At 42.4% G+C, this 19,189-nt stretch overlaps 1 protein-coding gene and 1 long non-coding RNA gene across 22 annotated transcripts in view; one reads left to right on the top strand and one right to left on the bottom strand.

Annotated features, from left to right (window-relative positions):
* The window catches only part of LIMCH1 (LIM and calponin homology domains 1), a 351,821-nt gene that overhangs the window by 9,297 nt on the left and 323,335 nt on the right, over positions 1–19,189 (top strand). The gene's annotated exons all lie outside the window — the stretch shown is intronic.
* LOC133249482 (uncharacterized) lies at positions 1,654–3,422 on the bottom strand. The gene is made up of 2 exons (XR_009736978.1): positions 2,960–3,422; positions 1,654–1,869 (listed from the first exon to the last, which is right to left on the bottom strand). It is a non-coding gene; the product is annotated as an uncharacterized LOC133249482 (long non-coding RNA).

Genomic DNA, 19,189 nt, shown 5'->3' on the forward strand with positions numbered 1-19,189 from the left:
TCCCCGCATCTGTTCCTAAGGATGTGTGTGTGTGTTTACTTTTGAAGCAAATGAAAGGTATCAGGGTCTTTTGGTGGGGGGAGGATAAGAGGGAAAAAGGATGACTTCAATGCAGTCAAATGAGGAAGGGATAATAGAACTTTGTTTTTAAGTAATTCAGAAATATAAAAATAGCCTCAATTAGAGGGTTACTAGATGATACAGGAAAAAAAATAGTCCTTAAAAAAAAAATAATGGAACATTGGAAAGACTTCTGCCTGGACACGGGGAGATGTCATATCTCTCTCTGCAAGGCAGAATGATGTCATGGAGTTCAGTTCTGCTGTGGTAAAATTCCATGTTTGCAGTGTTGAAAACAACACTCCCAAAGAGATGTCCCCATGCAGCTAGCTAACCCTGATGGTGTGGCCATAGAGTCTTGGAGAATTATGTTTGGCATAAGGGGAAAAACCAAGGGGAAGTAGTCATACAACATGCACCTAAGGAATATCTTGGCTGATACCTTTTCACACTAAACTTATACTATCAACAAAACTGTATCCTTTTATCTATGCTGGGACCTTAAGGATAAAATATTGGTTAGACTGAGAAAGCTCCGTGTTTCCATGGCTCTGCATTCTGACTGTGACATTTACAGCCATTGTCGGAGGCAACTCAGTCTCCTGGTCAACCTTAGCAGTTAGGGATGTACCCCACCCGTCTATCCCTAAATAGCCCATTAGGAGACCATGCAAGAATAGACCTGCACTTGTTTTTCTTTTTAATAAAGGTCAAGGGCAGACGGGCTTGTGGCTTTTTTATTTTTACATCCCAATACTGTTATAAAAAAGTCCTCAGCCTTATTTTTTACCTAGTGGGACACTAAGTGAGGAATTGAATTTATTTATTGTGGAGTAGATGGCTCTCTTTTCCTCTCCTAAGAAGTATTTTTAAAAATAGTATTGAAAGAATTATTTTATTCTAATAGGAAACTTGAATGAAGGCTGGGATAGGTTCAGTCAGATGGTTTAAAATATGAACATAATTATTTGGGATACATGGTGGTCACTCATAAGTTGGTGCGTGTGAGCTCAGTCGTGTCCAACTTTTTGAGACCCCCCTCAAGGACTGTAGCTCACCAGGCTCCTCTCTCCATGGGATTTCCCAGGCAAGAATACTGGAGTGGGTTGCCATTTCCTTCTCCAGGGAATCCTCCCGACCCAGGGATTCAACCCCCGTTCCCTGTATTGGCAGGTGGATACTTTACCACTGAGTCACCAGGGAAGCCCTTCACTTGTAAGTTTGCTTCAGTGTGAATACTAAAAATAAGCATTAATGGTGAAGATAAGCATTAATGTGTGAAAGTGTTTTAAGCGGATTTTAAAATTCATTTCCTGAAAAGTATTAGCTAAGCTTTAACCATGCACCAGGCGTCATGCTGAGAACCAAGGTTAGATGGTGGACGAAGTAAGCATGATTCCTGTCCACAGGAAATACCCATTGTAGTAGACGTGGTGGGCATTGAGCTTAACAGTAAATTCATAACAACAAATTGGGATAATTGTTATGATAGCAAAGAATGAGGGATTTAAGAGAAAATAACTTTAAGCAGGCAAGGGCTCATAGTGAAAGTAATGTTTAAGCTATGACCATTGATGGATGCTTAGAGGGGAATTAGATTGATGCTAATTTATTGAGATAAGGGCTTACATGCTTTTATGCTCTTACAGTTCTCCAAGTGTGTTGAAGGCTTGTGTGCAGGAGAGCAGGTGGAGAAGGGAGCTGAGTCATAAGTGCTTGAATATTCTTGCAGGCCACTCAGAATAGGGTTTGCATGATGGTCGACTGGAGCGCTTAGGATCAAGGCACAGTAAATCAGGAGACCCTCTTCTAGAAGAAATGGCAGAGAGAACTTTGGGATTTGCATTTGAACGTGGTCTCTGGGATTAAAATTCTTCCACAGAATAGGGTCTGTGGAACCTGCACTCTGGTCTGAGGTGAGAAGGGACTGGAGGAAACCTGCCTACTTTTAGTGAGTAAGCAGAGCAATTCTGCGTGAGACTTTGGGCGGTGGCCCACAGATGTCCTCTGTTTTGGGAACTTGTCCCCGAAATTCCTCTCAAAGAAGGTGCTTTATAAACTAATAAAGTTGCATGTCATCTGGGAGCCCCAGTAGTTGTAAACCCTGTGACTTAGATTTCTTTTAACACTCAAACCCGTCATCTCCAGACCCTGCCCCTCCTCCTTCCATATGCTCCAGCCTGGCTGCTGGAGATGCACCATCACAGCACCTTTCCAGGAAGCAGGGTGGAGAAAGGGAGAATGAAGAGCGCATCCTTCCCATATAAGGTGCCTTTCCGACAATTCTTTCCGACACTTCTACTTCCATTTTATTGCCTGGGATTTCAGTAATATGTCCTCTCTTGATTGCTGGGGAAGATGGGTATTCCCAGGTAATAATCTGGGTTCTGTTCCTCAGGAGAAAGGGGAGAATGGTGGTTCAGGTAGGGGTACCCTGGAATGCCCCTTCTCCACTTCTCCAGGGACAAATCCTTCTAAGACAGGGCTTAACTATGACTGCTTCTGAGACAGACTCCCTGATTCCTCTAAGCCCACTAATCCTCTGTGCATACCTGACATTTAGAATTCACCTCTGTTAGAAACGTCATATTTCATTATAACAAATATCTTGTTGCTTGGGGTCTGCCTACTTTGCTAAACCCCAGAGCTCTTGTGGCCATGGTGTGGGTCCTGGTGACCATTCCATTCCTCCTTGGTTTATCCGCTCTGCTCCCTGATAGGGCCCCAGAGCCGCATTCGCCACTGCCCGAGAGATTTCTCAGTGAGTCTGTGCCCAGCTATGATTGCCTGATTGGCACTTGGACTCTGCTGTGGCAGAGAAAATAGACGCTGTTGCTGCCCTGATGGGAAGCAAAGTGTTTTTTTTTTAAAAAAAGACTGATTAAAAAAAGCCGTTTACCCAATAGTTGCCTGGAGACAGTCAGTGATTGGACACTTGGAAAAGTGATTCCACTCTTGGCTCTTGGGTAGGTGATATCAGTTGAAGGAATTATTTAGGAGGCCACCCTTCCCCTCAGGTTGGACCAGGGCAGGGCTGTGCTCATTGCACTTCGCGTTCCTGTCGGCGGGGCTGGAGAGCAAACGGCTGTCTCCTTTCTTGAAATAAACATGCTTGCTTCCCAGCATTCTGTCCCAGGACTCTCACCTCCTCCTCGTGTCCCCACCTCAACCAGTCAGGCAGCCTCCTCTCTTTCCCCTGTTGTAGGATCTAGGTAGAGAAATAGCATGGAGGAATTTTATGATAGTGGTCATCTGGTTAAGTTCCTGTTGGATAGATATTTTAAATGGAGCATGCCCCCCACAGAAACGAATGACCAGCAGCTGACACTAATCAGTGACTATGACTGTGAGCATTCATTGTCATGACCCAATGGAAACACTGAGAAATGGCATCCTCTCTGCCTTTCCTACAGAAAATGAAAAAAGGAGCTTGTGGAGCTGAATGTTATCAACCAACAGATGTGGTTGCCGCCTGTTTCCTCAGGAACCTTGCAAGATGTCATAAATCGGAGGGGTGGGTGACAAGTAGAGGCCTGATTCATCATGTTGCAAGAGTTGACGGAATATGATAATGTAAAGTGATAAAGTAGATAGTTCAGTGCCAAATAAATATAATAGTTAATACAACACACTTGTACAGCACATCATAGGGCAGTGCTCGTCTGGGTGCTTGGGTTATAATATATAATGTAATATGATATAGCATAATATAATATAACATATAACCTAGCACTGTGCCTGGCACATAAGGGGCTTCTCAGGTAAGCACCATTTTATGCCCATTTTACATGACAGGAAAACTGGAACACAGGAATGTTACTGACTTGCCTGAAGTCACATAGTTAATAAGTGGCAGAGCTGGGATTTGAGCCCAGGCAGTTTTGTTCCAGAGCTTGAGCTTGGGCTGGTGACTGCTGTGCTTTAGAAGTAAAAGCAACCATCTGCTTGCTTAGATCCCAACCATCTAAGCAAGCAGATGACCTGCCCTCCCCTGTCTTCCTCATTCCCTTAGCAGCTGTTTAGTGAGCATTTTCTGTGTGCATCATACTGTTGGTTGCTGGGAAACAGGTCCACCTCTGTGACTCCCAAGCGCATTCTGTGAAACTGGAGCCCTTTCGTTGCTTTTAAAAAGATAAATTTTGGCAGTAGAGTGGTTAGGACTGTGATGAAAAACCATTACAGGAGCAGAATAAACCATGTCCGATGGGTGGAACTATTTTTACTTCCTTTCTCTTTACCAGTCTCTTTTCCCTTGGTTGAGATCTGGCTCCCTGTCTATATTTAGTGGTCCTAGATCAGAAATTATTATTAACAGGAGGAAGAAAAGCATGTGTGGTTAGTATGTATCTCTGCCAGGCATTGTGCTGGGTATTCTATATTTGTCATTGTATTTAGTCCTTGGGTAACACAGATAGCCATTGCCCGCCGACTCAGTTCAAGGGTGTCTGCTGTGACTCTTCCAGTATGTTTCATTAGTGTTAAGGCTGGCAGGCAAATGGGGTCAGGACTCTGATCTGATGTGGCTCCAGGGCCCTCAGACAATGCCCGTTGCAGTGGTACTTCTCTTGGCTCAGCCTTTTGGTACTTCCTGGGTGCAGCTCCACTCTCAGCCCTCTTACCCGGCATGGGGCCCTGGTGTTCTGAGCAAATACAATTGGCTGTGCTATAGTTTATATGTGTGAATTACTGCATATGCAGTTGGGAAATAGGAAGTGATGCTTACAAGATACAGGTTGCAACGGTTCATGTGAGATTTTCCTAGCTCCTTAGTTTTTGGCATTACCCATTAGCAGTAATTGAAAGCAAAGAAGACTAGTGTTAAGTGAACCAGGGAGGCAATGGTACCTTGTTCTCTGGGCTCCATTTGGCTTTGCGTTTATTAAAACGTTTGATTTTCCCAGACCTTTCTGTGTTTTATCTTATCTTCATAATGCAGTAGCTTCAGTCTTTGCTCACACCCTTTCCATCCTGCCTCTTGACCCCATCCTCCTTTCTGGTACAAGTCCCACATTTATTCTATAACAGGAAGTAGAAAACATCTTTTTATATGTGCTAGTAATTCTCAGCTTCTTATTGTTTTTGTTAGTCTGGTTACAAAGTTGAATGGGACTTGAGCCTTCTGCCCCAACTCTAAATTTTCCATCAGCCTTGTTATTTTTTTACTGTGTGATTTTGCAATATATGAGGTTTTTGGTTGTTTGTCTTACTTTGGGACATTATTCATTCATTTTCAGGAATTACTTTGTTTTATAGTGGAAATATTTGGATTTTAATGTTTTGTGCAGTCTTACTTTCTCTACTCACATGCTCAGATCAGAGACAGAAATGTGTAAAACAACAGCTGGACGATTCTTGATGCTGGAATTTAGAATCTTGGGTCATAAGGAAACTTTTAAAGGGGTTTTACATTTCCTACCTACCATCAGACGACCTTAGACAACATTCCCCAGAGAAGCTCCTCCTGTTTTTGGAGAAGGGGTGAAATAGTGCAGTTTTTCCCCTGAGGCTCTTTCTTTGAGATTTTGTGTGTTCGTAGTACTTCAGGTGCCTTTCCAGGTGGCTCACTGGTGAAGAATCCACCTGCCAATGTGGGAGATGCAGGAGATGTGGGTTCGATCCCTGAGTCGAGAAGATCCCCTGGAGAGTGTGTGTGTGTGTGTGTTCAGAAAAGGAACAGGAGGTCGTGTGGACATAGAGAGGGCTGGGCCTCCTCCAGTGTATGGGACCTCAGCCTGCTTCTGTGAGGAAGTGCTGCTAAGCTGAGACCTAAAGGATGAGTAGGGACTGACCAGACAACAAGGTGCAGGAGACTGTGTTCCAGGTGGAGGCTGGGGGATGGAGAAGACTCCAAAGAAAGAGCCCTGGGAGGCGGGAGTATGGGGAGCCGGGGCTGAGGAGGTGCAGGATGAAGGCCGTGGGGGTAGGGCCGCTCAACCTGGCACAGAATGTGGGCTCCTCAGGGCTGCTGCCTCTCTCTTGGAGGCCAGGGATCAGATTTTCTGTAAACATCCTCAAATTATCATAGTTCATGACAGTAATTTATACTTACTGCTGACTGGCCCTATTCTGAGCATTTAGCTTCTCAACCATCCCGTAAGCTAGGTGCAAACTCTTTTTCCTCTTACTTTATAGAGAAATAAGTAAATTGTTGAAGATCACACACTCATTAGATGGTGGGGCTGATCTTCAGACCCAGGCAGTCTGACTGCTTCATCTGTGCTTGTAAGCACCACGCAATGGGCTGTGATCCAGTCTCTTCACCAAGGGCAACCTTAAGGGATACTGGTGGTTGGGGGCAGTAGTGAAGAGGTGGGGCAAGTGGGAGTGTGGATGATGACTCAATGCTGGAGGCCTGTGTTGGCTTTGAACATGTTTTCAGTAATTTTAAAGAAACTTGCCAAGTGAATCTCTTCATCTAATATACTGCCTGATAGTTGCTGCCACCTGGAAGGGAGAGTTATTTTATCCAGATGAGGCCTCAGGCATCTCCCCAACCCTACATTCTAATGCATTTTTTTGTGGTCTTGGTTCCTAGGTGGCCTGACGGACCCTGATAAACCACTGACTTTTAACTTCCACCAGGAGTTGTGAATTGTATAATGTGTCAAAAAATTTTCTTATTCATGTGTTCTTTTTATGAGTGTGTTTAGTAATTTTTTTCATTCATTCTTTTGTGTGTTTTAGTTCGTAAAATGAAACTAACTATCTGTTGCAACCAACAGAAATTCAACCTAAAGTGGCTTTAGGGAAAAAAAAGATGGTTTGTTGACCTACTGACAGCCTGGAGGTAGATTCCTACTTCACACGAGGTTGATTCAGTGGCTCTATGGTATCAGTAAGGACAAGGATTCTCTCAGCTTTCAACTGTGCTGTACATTGCATGGCTTTATGCTCAGGCTTTGTGTAAGTATCTATGCCTGCTCTCCTCCATCCCAAAAAGTCCAGGTTTTTCTCCTTGCGGGCTTGGCTGGGCAAGAGCAATTCCAGTCCTCCTGTTCTATTTACACCCTCTGGGCAGAGAGCGGAGACACGTCCCTCTTTCATAATCACCTGGGGAATAGATAAATTGATTAGCTTAAGCCAATCAGGGTCCACCTTGGCCCATCCCTACTAAGGGATGGTATGTCCATCCCCACCACTGGCTGCTACCCAGCATTGAAGTGGTGAATTCCCTAAAGGAAAATCTGGGGGAAGTAGATGATAAGAAGGTAGATGTGAGTTTGAGCAAGCTCTGGGAGATAGTGAAGGACAGGGAAGCCAACAAATGTTACCAACATTTTGGTAACTGACAAATGTTACCAACATTTTAATTAAAATTCAGTAGTATATAGGAGTGCATTCATGGGAGCAAGACTAGAGAAAAGCAAGGAAATAGTTAAAAAACACTCAGAACAGTGGCTCCTTCTTGGAGCTGAGCTTGGGATTATAATCTACATTGGTTAAAAAAGGCATTAACAGATTGTTTAGAAGACTAGATTAGGGTCAGTTTTAGAGATATCACTGTCAGGTGGCCAACTCAGCACCTAGTTGGTTCTATGAGGTGTAAAGATGTGATTGAGTGAAACACTGGTTTTGAAGTGTTGATTAAAAAGTAATGTAACTCATGCAACTCAATAGTAAAACCACAAACAATCTGATTAAAAAATGGGCAGAGGAACCGAATAGACGTTTTTCCATTTTTCTAAAGAGGACATAGAGATGGCCAACAACTACATGCAAAGATGCTCAGCATCCCTCACTGTTAGGGAAATGTGTCAAAACCACCATGAGACATCACCTCATGCTTGTTAGATGGCTGTCCTCAAAAAGATGGTAAAGAACGTGTTGGTGAGGACGTAGGGAAAAGGGATCCCTTACGCACTGTGGGCAGGCATGTACATTGGTGTAGCAGCTATGGAAAACAGTATGGAGGTTCCTCAAAAAATTAAACATAGAGATACCATATGATTTAGCAATTCCACTTCTGGGTACTTTTCCAAAGAAAATAAGAACTCTGATTCAAAAAGATATATACACCTGTATGTGCATTACAGCATTATTTACAGTAGCTAAGATATGGAAACAACCTATTAATAAGTGTCAAGAGATGAATGAATAAAAAAGATGTGATCTATACACACACACACAGACACACGCACACACACACACAGAGCGAATTCTAATCAGCCATAAAAAAAGAAAATCTCTCCATTTGTGACAACCATGAAGGAAACTTGCAGGTATTATGCCAAGTGAAATAAGTCAGAGACAGACAAATCTTGTTATGATCTAACTTATATGTGGCATCTTAAAAAAAAGTTGAACTGATAACAATGGAGACTAGAAAAGTGGTTGCCAGGGGTTGAGGGTGGGGGAAATATGGAGAGGTTGGTAACAGGGCACAAACCTTCAGGTGTAAGATGAATGTCTACTGTGTGACATAGTGACTGTAGTTGATAACACTGTGTTGTTAAGATTTGCTAAGAGAGAACTTAATGTTCTCACCAGAAAAAAATCCTATATATATAATATACATAAACATATATATATATAAATATATGAGGTGACAGAATGTGTTAATGAACTAGATGGAATCCTCTTATAATATGTATATGTATGAGATCATCATGACAGACATTGAAAATATCTTGTCATTTTGTCAATTATGCCTTAAGAAAGCTGAAAAAAAATAACATAAAATGGTCCAACCTGGGTCCTTCAGTTCTCCTTTCCATTCAGTAAACACTGACTGTTTTACTGAATTATATAAAAGAGGCGCTTTTAACAAATTTTAGAAATGAGATCATCCAACACCGTAAGCTGATCTCAATTTCATATTCCTCAGGTAAGGCTGTATTCTGTGGAGCCTGAAGCCTAGAAATAGCAAAACCACACAGTTGCTGCTTGCCGGAGAATGCTCGCCTGTGCCTGTGCACGCACTCCCCAGGCATGTGGGCTGCTAAAAGCGGGTCTGGCGGCTGTCGCCCACTGATCCTCTGGCTGAGTGACCCAGATTGGCACAGCGCAACTGGATCCTGGGCAGAGCCTGTACGGGAAAGAGGAGGGTAAAAATAAAAACCACTTGGACAGTGTAGGTGGAGTCAGGATGCTTGAAGTTCACTGGTTACTTTGCTCCACCTTGGTTAGATTTTCTTTTTTTTTTTTTTTTGAGGAATAGCAGTGGTCACAGGGATGGTTTTCTAGGTTTCTTAAATAGTAAAATAGTTTCATATAGCACAGCAAAACACAGTCTAAGATGCTTTTTCTATATGTAGAAAATACATTTTTTGAGTTTAGAATGTCTTACCTGTAACATGAGATTTTTATTTATTCCACTTCCATGGTGGCTCAGACAGTAAAGAATCTGCCCGTGATGTGGGAGACATGGGTTTGATTCCTGGGTCAGGAAGATCCCCTGGAGGAGGGCATGGCAACCCATTCCAGTATTCTTGCCTGGAGAATTCCATGGACAGAGGAGCCTGGCGGGCTATTGTCCATGGGGTCGCAAAGAGTCGGGCATGATTGAGTGACTAAGCACATTCAAGTCTTTAATAAACCTTATTTCCAAAGGCATCTCTTTTATGGAATTTCTCTCTGAAATAAGACCTCTGTCTTTCCCTCTTTGATAATTGAGTGAAATGAGCTTGTCATGTAGGGTTTTGTTTTACACATGATTTTCTTTGTTATGAAGAGTAAGTGTTTATGTATGGTGTCAATTATTCAGTGAGAATAATTTTTCAATCCTGTCATTTTTTTGGATTTTGACATTTCTATTTTAAAGTGTGGATTTGCTAATTTTTGAAGCTCTGGTCCTCATTAGTGGAAATTTTGAGTTTTTTATTTTTGGCATTTGACCAAGATGATTTTTTAAAGTGAAGAAGCAGTTTCTATGTCACATTTTCATCAGTTTCTGATAGCTTTGAACTGTGTGATATTTTTTTTCTCTCCTGAATGCTTTGTTTTTTTATGTAAGCATCTCTTTGTGATCTACAGATTGAAAATTAAATCCCCCAATGAGCATTGCTTTGTAATGCAATATATGAGTATTAAATATTGATATTTAAAATATATGGAGAATGTGAGTATAAACTATTTCAAAAATAAAAAATAATCTCATACCCTAATAGAGACATATTTCCAAAAAAATTTTTTTTTTTAAATTTTGGCAATGTTTATATCATGATGCTAGTTTGGAATAAGAGTTCTAAGAATTTTATTACATATCATTTATTAAGTTAATAATTATTTTAAAATCTAAGAGACTAATAATGCCTATGAGTATCTTTTGGGAGTGGTAGAAATATTCTAGAATTAGATGGTGGTGATGGTTGCCCATTTATTTATAATACTTAGTGAAAATACTAAAACATTCTGAATTATACATTATACATACATTAAAAGAGAGAGTTTTATATTAAATCTGTTAAGAGCTCATAATGTTCCCAGTCCTCAAGACATGTAAAAAGACACATGAAATTCAGGTATATATTAGTTGACTCTTGGTACAATAGTGCAGTGTGACACATGAATCACCCACCAAAACTCACAGAGGCAGAGAGCAGTAGTTTTTGTTTTTTCCAGCTTATGGACCCAAGGGTGTACTGGATTAGTTCTGCTTGAGGCTCTGGGTTGACTGCACTTGAGTCCAGCCTGTGGATTGGGTTCAGATCTGCTTCGTGTGTGTGTATTCTCCTTGGCCCAGAGGCTACCCGGGAGATGCCTCCATGGCAAGTGAGTGACAGGTGCACCAGGGCGCAGCCAAATCATGCAGCAGATTTAAAGTCTCCACTTGCATCACATCTACTCACATTCCCCTGCCAAAGCAAGTGATGTGGCCAAGGCAGTGGGACAGGGCAAGGCATTCTTCTCACAAGGGGAGGGGAGAGGATGGGAGGGGAGGGAAGGGAGTATTCTTCAAGCAATACTCCAGTTGGTCATGAAGTGTTTGTGGTTCCTGGTAGCTGCAAAAGAAGAAGAGAACATTTCTCCCTGGATCAGGATCAGTGTCTTTGAGAAGATGAGCATAGGGTTGAGTCTTGATAAGTGAGCCTGTGTTGTCAACTGGATGGGGAAGGTGAGGGTGAGGAGAGATGAGAGCAAGGGCTGCAGAAGGGTCGTTTAGATCACGAGAACAGCTTGAGCAGAGGCATGGAGGTTTGCAGGAGCAGGGTATGTCCAGGAAGCAGCAGGGCCCCAGAGAACAGCATTTGGAAAGGACTTCTGGGAGAAAATACTGGGTCCTACCCATGAAGACCTGTGTGCCATGCCTAAGGGTTTGGTGTTGGAATTAAAAGGGCTGGACTCTGGAATCACAGCCTGAGTTCAACACTTGGCCATTCCATTTTGCTAGCTCTGTGACTGTGGGGAACTTACTTAGCATCTCTGGGCCTTAGTTCATCATCTGTAAAATGGTAAAGACTGTTTTCAGTGCCTGCCTCATGAACTGTTAGGATTAAAAAGTTAACACATAAGCACCTGCAAAAGTGCTTGGCATTTAATCGAGTGCTTAATAGATGTTGGCAGCTATTAGTATTTTAAAGTGGAGTTTAGATTTTGTTTGTGAGCAAGGAGGAATAACCAAAAGTAAGGAAGAGACAGCTGGTGGCTCAGATGGTAAAGAATCTGCCTGCAATGCAGGAGACCCAGGTTTGATCCCTGGGTTGGAAAGATCACGTGGGAAAGGGAATGGCAACCCACTCTCATATTCTTTCCTGGAGAATTCCTGGACAGAGGAGCCTGGCAGGCTACAGTTCATGGGGTTGCAAAAGAGTCAGATAGTTCTGAGCGAGTGGGAGGATAAGTTTGGTGGCAAGGAAGGGAATGATCACGGTGATTGGTACTGAAGCAGGGAATCCAGAGGGTTGTTGCAGGAATACAGATAAGTGATCATGGCAGCAAAGTGGGTGTGAATATGAGAGACATTAAGGATGTAACATGGATGAGATTAGATGAGAGAAACGGAGAACTTGAGAGCAACTCCCAAATTTATGGCTTGATCAACTGTGTGGTAGGGAACACAGGAGGAAGAGTGATGTGAGGAGAAAGGATGAGCTCAAGCTTTAATGTGTTATTGGAGGAGCCTATAAGATAGTCAAGAATGTTTAAGGAACAGTGTTCTTTGGCTGTAAGAGGATAGTGTGAATTATTTTAAGTGACTGCAGTGATCTAAGGCTTAGTGAGAAGTATAAAAGCTGGGAGAGGGAGCGTAGATGGTAATTTTGTGGTGCTTGATGGTGAAGAAAGGAGACAGCTGTAAACAGCAGGGGGAGAGGCATACAAGATTCTAGTAGGATTTGTTTTGTTCTGTATGTGAGGATGGGAGAGACTTGAACATATTAAATGACTTTGAGAGAGGTGGAGGGGAGATATTGATTATATCACAGTGAGAAGGAATGACTGAGAAAACAAGATTCCTGAGAAGGAAGGAAATTTAGATGAGATGTAGGTAGGATAAAGACACTTCTAGATACTTGTCAAGAAAACTGTTCGAAGTTTTGTGATGATGTATTAGTTATTTATTGCTGCATAACAAATTAACTCCGAACTTCACAGTTTAAGTCAACAAATATTTATCATTTCTCCAGTTTCTGTGAGTCAGAAATTTAGGAAGGTTAGGTGGGTGGTTCATTGGAGAAGGAAATGGCAACCCATTCCAGTGTACTTGCCTGGAGAATCCCAGGGACAGGGGAGCCTGGTGGGTTGCTGTCTCTGGGGTCGCACAGAGTTGGACACGACTGAAGCGACTTAGCAGCAGCAGCAGGTGGGTGGTCTCACAGTCTCTTTTGAGGTTACAAACCAGATGTTGGCTTGGGGTGTAATCATCTGAAGGCTTGCCTGGGGCTAGAAGATCCTCTTCTTTTTTTTAGGTCTTTATTGAGTTTGCTACAGTATTGCTTCTGTTTTTTTTTTTGACCCTGGGGCATGTGGGACCTTAGTTCCCTGACCAGGGATTGAACCTGCTCCCCCTGCATTGGAAAGTGAAATCTTAACCACTGGATTAACCACCTTAACCACCAGGAGATCCCCAAAGATTCTCTTCTAAGACAGTCCATTTATGTGAGCAGGAGCTTTAGGTCTTTGCTGGCTGTAGGCAGGAGGTCTTAGTTCCTTGCCAGGCAGGCCTCTCTGTAGGGCCGCTTGAGTGTCCTTGTGACACCTCATATCCTCCCTGAGTGAGCGATTTAAGAGAGTCAGGATGATGCCATAATCCTATTGTGACCTGGCCACAGACTTCACAGGTTTCCATATCTGCCAAATTGTATTCCTTAGGAGTGAGTCAGTAAGTGTAACCCACACTCAAATGGAGGGGAATTAGGCTTCACTTTTTGAAGGGAGGAGCATCAAAGAATTTTTAACCACCGTAAGTTGTTATAGAATCGACATGTACTTCTAACTGTAATTGATCATGTATCATGATTTATATATAAGGAATTCAGTAGGAGGTATTCTGACATATAATCATTTAACCTAATCCAATCTATTTGGATAGACAGTGAGTATAAGATGGTCTCTCGATATATTTTCCAAAATGGATCAAGTCTTTTAAACTATAAAAGTGTAAACAATAGCAACAATAAACAATACAGGGATAAAGGAGCCTCTGAGCCAAGACTCTCACCTTTTACAGATGATTACTCATGATATGGATCATTTATACCTAAACCCATGTTGCTCAAAATTTTGCTTGATTTGAAGCTTTTTGTTCCAACAAAATCTTCCAGAGATTTTTGGTTTTCTCAAATTGTTTTTTTTTTTTAAATCAGCATGCAATAATAATTACTGCCTCCCTGTTAGCAGAGAGCTTGAACTCAGCAGTTCTCAGCTCTGGCTGCACATTGGAATCACTTGGGAGCTTTTGATTTAAAATAATCTGGATCAGGGCCTGGGCACTGTTATTTCATAAAAGTTTCCCCCGAGTAACTCCAGTGTGCAGCCAGGGTGGAGAACCTAGCAGATGACAAAACAAGCAAGAGTCTGTTGCACAGGGCAATATTGGCAGATGTAAGATTTCAAGCATATTTTAATCATTATTTCTGTGGGGGTGTGTGAAGGGATGTGCATCCGGGGAATATAGTTATAGTTTCTGCCAACAACATCATTCCTAGTTCGTGTGATGGAATAAAATAATCAGTATTTCATGATGGACTCTAAAGAAGAGTATGAAATTCCAGGTACCCGAGCACATTTGACAACGGTTTCTTTTAGGAGAATCTTTGTTTTTTCTGCGTCAAAGCACAGATGTCCGAGAGTGTAAGCTCATATTATAGTCTTCTTTATGTGAATACATTCATTAATTAAAAATTTTGAGCACCTACAATGTGCTAGGTATTCCCAGGCACTGAATGCCCAAGGAAGAATAAGACATAGATTCTTACTTCAAATGAGTGACTCTTCCTCTCAGTGTAGGAAATATGCAGGTCTGCAAATAAGAGGAAACAAAGGTAAGAAAAGTTAACTGTTTCTAAAACACCATAGCACCAACCAGTCAGTACAGCCCAGTTACAGTGATGCCGGTCACAGATCGTTGCTTCAGTGCCTCCTGGCTGCCCTGAATATAGGTAACAGAAAGTAGAATATTTTAAATAAAAGTGAAAGGCACCTGATCATGTCTGACTCTGCACCCCTATGGACTGTAGCCCTCCAGGCTTCTCTGGCCATGGAATTCTCCAGGCAAGAACGCTAGAGTGGGTAGCCATTCCCTTCTCCAGGGGATCTTCCCGACCCAGGGAACGAACCTCAGTCTCCTGCAGTACAGGTAGATTCTTTACCATCCAGGCCATTAGGGAAGCCTGTAATACTTTAAATACCCAAAGACAAATGCAAACAAGAGGGAGCAGAGAGAATGGAACACTTTTATAATTCCACATTGCGATTTCCCTCATAGAGAAAAGAGAACGAGTATGGTTGGTTGCACCCACCTTCATCCTGTCCAGTATGCACCCTTTGCCAAGTGAGTTCGCTTCTTCTTACTAAAGAGGTGGAGTCTATTTCCCTACCCTGTGGATTGGGGAAGGCCTTTGACTTGCTTTGGGGACTAGAATGTGGCAGAAGTGATGTATCAGTTCCAAGCTTAGCTGTAAAATGCCTTGAGGAACTCAACTTGCTCTTGCTCCTCTGCCATTGCTGTGACTAGATGCCTGAGGCAGCCTGCAAGAAGATGAATGACCACAGACACAGCCAAGTTGCCCCAGTTGTCCCAGACGTGGCTATATCCTCGGTCAGCAAACAGCCAGCACCTCTAGCAGGGTTCCTCAGCAGCGGCACTGTTGGCATTTGGAGCTAATTTTTTGTTGTTGGGGCATGTCCATTTTAGGACGTTTAACATCTTGCCGGGCCTCTACCCACTAGATGCTGGTAACACCCACCTCCCTCCAGTTGTGACAAGCAAAAATGTCTCCAGACGTTCCAGGTATCCCCCTAGGAGAGAAAACTACCCCTGATTGAGAACCACTGCCCTAGACTTATGAGGGTGTCCATCCAAGATCTGCAGAACTACCTAGATGGTGACCCCAGGTACATGAGCAATAAATGCTTATTGTTGTTTGCCACTGAGATTTGTGGTTGTTATATAGTATTATTGTGAACTAGGTAGCTAATACAATGAGTGAAAACATGGAAACGTGAAAATGGGAGGTAGAACTGGATAATAACAAGTAGTCCAAAGTGGTGAAAGCATGAAGAATGGGTTTGTAGTAGAATGGGTTAGTGTGAGGTACATGCAAGACTGAAAACCTGGGTTAGGGGTTGTATCCATGGAGACTTTAGGCGCCTTGGTGTGAAATGTGAACATGATTATTCATGGGCAAGGAAGAGCTGTGAGAAATTTTATGTTGTTGTTGTTCAGTTGCTCAGTTGTGTCCAGCTCTTTGTGACTCCATGAACTGCAGCACACCAGGCTTCTCTGTCCTTCACCAACTCCCGGAGCTTGCTCAAACTCATGTCCATTGAGTCAGTCATGCCATCCAACCATCTCATCCTCTGTCATCCCCTTCTCCTGCCTTCAATCTTTCTCAGGATCAGGGTCTTTTCCAGTGAATTGGCTCTTCCCATCAGATGGCCGAAGTATTGGAGCTTCAGCTTTAGCACCAGTTCTTTCAAAGAATATTCAGCATTAATTTCCTTTAGGATTGGCTGGTTTGATTTCTTTGCAGTCCAAGGAGCTTTCAATAGTCTTCTCCAACACCACAATTCACAAGCATCAGTTCTTTGGTGCTCAGCCTTCTTTATGGTCCAACTCTCACATCCATGCATGACTACTGGAAAAAACCATAGCTTTGACTACACAGACCTTTGTTGGTAAAGTAATGTCTCTGCTTTTTAATACGCTGACTAGGTTGGTGATAGCTTTTCTTCCAAGGAGCAAGTGTCTTTTAATTTCCTGGCTGCAGTCACTGTTCATAGTGATTTTGGAGCCCAAGAAAATAAAGTCTTTCCCTGTTTCCATTGTTTCCCCATCTGTATGCCATAAAGTGATGGGACCAGATGCCATGATCTTAGTTTTTTGAATGTTGAGTTTTAAGCCAGCTTTTTCACTGTCCTCTTTCATCTTCATTAAGAGGCTCTTTAATTCCTCTTCGCTTTCTGCCATAAGGGTGGTGTCATCTGCATATCTGAGGTTATTGACATTTCTCCCTCAATCTTGATTCCAGCTCGTGCTTCATCCAGGCTAGCATTTCTCATGATATACTCTGTATATAAGTTAAATAAACAGGGTGACAATATGCAGCCTTAATGTGCTCCTTTCCCAATTTTGAACTAGTCAGTCATTCCATGTCCAGTTCTAACTGTTTCTTCTTGATCTGCATACAGATTTCTCAGGAGGCAGGTAAAGTGGTCTGGTATTCCTATCTCTGTAAGAATTTCCCAGTTTGTTGTGATCCACAAAGTCAAAGGCTTTATTTAGCATAGTCAGTGAAGCAGAAGTAGATGTTTTTCTGGAATTCTCTTGCTTTTTCTGTGATTCAGTGGATGTTGGCAATTTGATCTCTGTTTCCTCTGCCTTTTCTAAATCCAGCTTGTACAGCTGGAAGTTGTCAGTTCACGTGCTGTTGAAACCTAGCTTGGACGATTTTGAGCATGAATTTGCTAGCATGTGAAATGAGCGCAGTTGTGTGGTAGTTTGAATATTCTTTGGCATTGCCCTTCTTTGCGATTGGAATGAAAACTGACCTTTTCCAGTCCTATGGCCACTGCTGAGTCCAAATTTGCTGACATATTGAGTTTTATGTATGTATGTATTATTTATTTTGGGGCTTCCCTGGTGGCTCAGAGGTAAAGAATCCACCTGCTAGTTCAGGAGATATGGGAAACTTGGGTTTGATCCCTGAGTTGGGAAGATCCCCTGGATAGAGAAATGGCCACCCACTCCAGGATTCTTGCCTGGGAAATCCCATGGACAGAGGAGCCTGGCGGGCTATAGTCCATGGGATTATAGAGTCAGACATGACTTAGTAACTAAAGAACAGCCTTATTTATTCATAATGCTGAATGAAGAGAACAGAATAATTTGTCTGTACTTTAGGCAGTCATAGGTAGAGTGAATTGGAGGTGGGAGGGAAGGTTTTGCAGTAGTTCAATGATGGGTATAGAAGGCCTGAATTAGGGAATAATTGTAGGTTTGAAAAGGATGGTTGCCAGAGACATAATTGATACAGTTTGGGAACCAGTACATTGCTGCCTTTGCACATTTGGTTTCCTTCATGTGAAATGTCCCCTTTCCTCTGGGGATCCTCTACTCAATATTCAGGATTCAGCAAGAAAGTCTTTTTAGTGACATCTTCCATGTTTCATGAAGGTAGTGCTTTTCTATCTCTTACCACTGTTTCCTTCCCGTCGTAGGACTGTGTTAACCTTTTTTAGCATTGAATTTTTCATCTTTCAAACAAAGTAGTTGTAAGTCTGTTTCTTGAATATTATCAACTGCTAATTCCCTCACTGTGTGTGTGTGAGTTACTCAGTCGTGTCCAACTCTTTGCAACCCCACAGACTGTAGCCCGCCAGCCTCCTCTGTCCATGGGGTTCTCCAGTAAGAATACTGGAGGGGCTTGCCATTCCCTTCTCCAGAGGATCTTCCCGACCCAGGAATTGACCCTGGTCTCCTGCTTTGCAGGCAGATTCTTTACCATTTGAGCTACAGGGAAGTCCTTAATAATTCCTTTATTAAGCACCTGCTTTTTATTTGGCACCGTGGTAGTATCTTGGGAGACAGCTGTGAATTCAAGAGGTGTATACTTTCCTGGAGCTTATAGTCTGTCCAGTGGAGCAATACACAGATGAACAAGCAATCATAGTATGTGCTGTGATGAGGGGAGTAAGGAAGAGTGTGGGGGAACTTAATCCGGAACAAAGGGTGCCAGTGAAGGCCTCCTGGATGAAAGAAATGGCAAAGAGGTAGAATTTGGTAGGGGAAGAGTTAAACCAGAAAACTGTGGTTTTTATAGCCTTAGGTTGAGAGGAAACATAGCACATATGAGAAACAGAAGAAAACTCAGCAAAGCTTCACCATGAAGGGTCTTGTCAGTTATGATCAGAGATGTGCTGGGCAAAAATGACATTGATTGATTTTTAACCCTGGCTGTACATCAGACCTAAATCAAATCCCTTATGATTATATAGTGGAAGTGAGAAATAGATTTAAGGGCCTAGATCTGATAGATAGAGTGCCTGATGAACTATGGAATGAGGTTCGTGACATTTTACAGGAGACAGGGATCAAGACCATCTCCGTGGAAAAGAAATGCAGAAAAGCAAAATGGCTGTCTGGGGAGGCCTTACAAATAGCTGTGAAAAGAAGAGAAGCGAAAAGCAAAGGAGCAAAGGAAAGATATAAGCATCTGAATGCAGAGTTCCAAAGAATAGCAAGAAGAGATAAGAAAGTCTTCTTCAGCGATCAATGCAAAGAAATAGAGGAAAACAACAGAATGGGAAAGACTAGAGATCTCTTCAAGAAAATTAGAGATGCCAAGGGAACATTTCATGCAAAGATGGGCACAATAAAGGACAGAAATGGTATGGACCTAACAGAAGCAGAAGATATTAAGAAGAGATGGCAAGAATACACAGAAGAACTGTACAAAAAAGATCTTCACTACCCAGATAATCACGATGGTATGATCACTGACCTAGAGCCAGACATCCTGGAATGTGAAGT

The sequence above is a fragment of the Bos javanicus genome, chromosome 6 (assembly GCF_032452875.1).
Source record: "Bos javanicus breed banteng chromosome 6, ARS-OSU_banteng_1.0, whole genome shotgun sequence".
NCBI classification, from domain to species: Eukaryota; Metazoa; Chordata; class Mammalia; order Artiodactyla; family Bovidae; genus Bos; species Bos javanicus.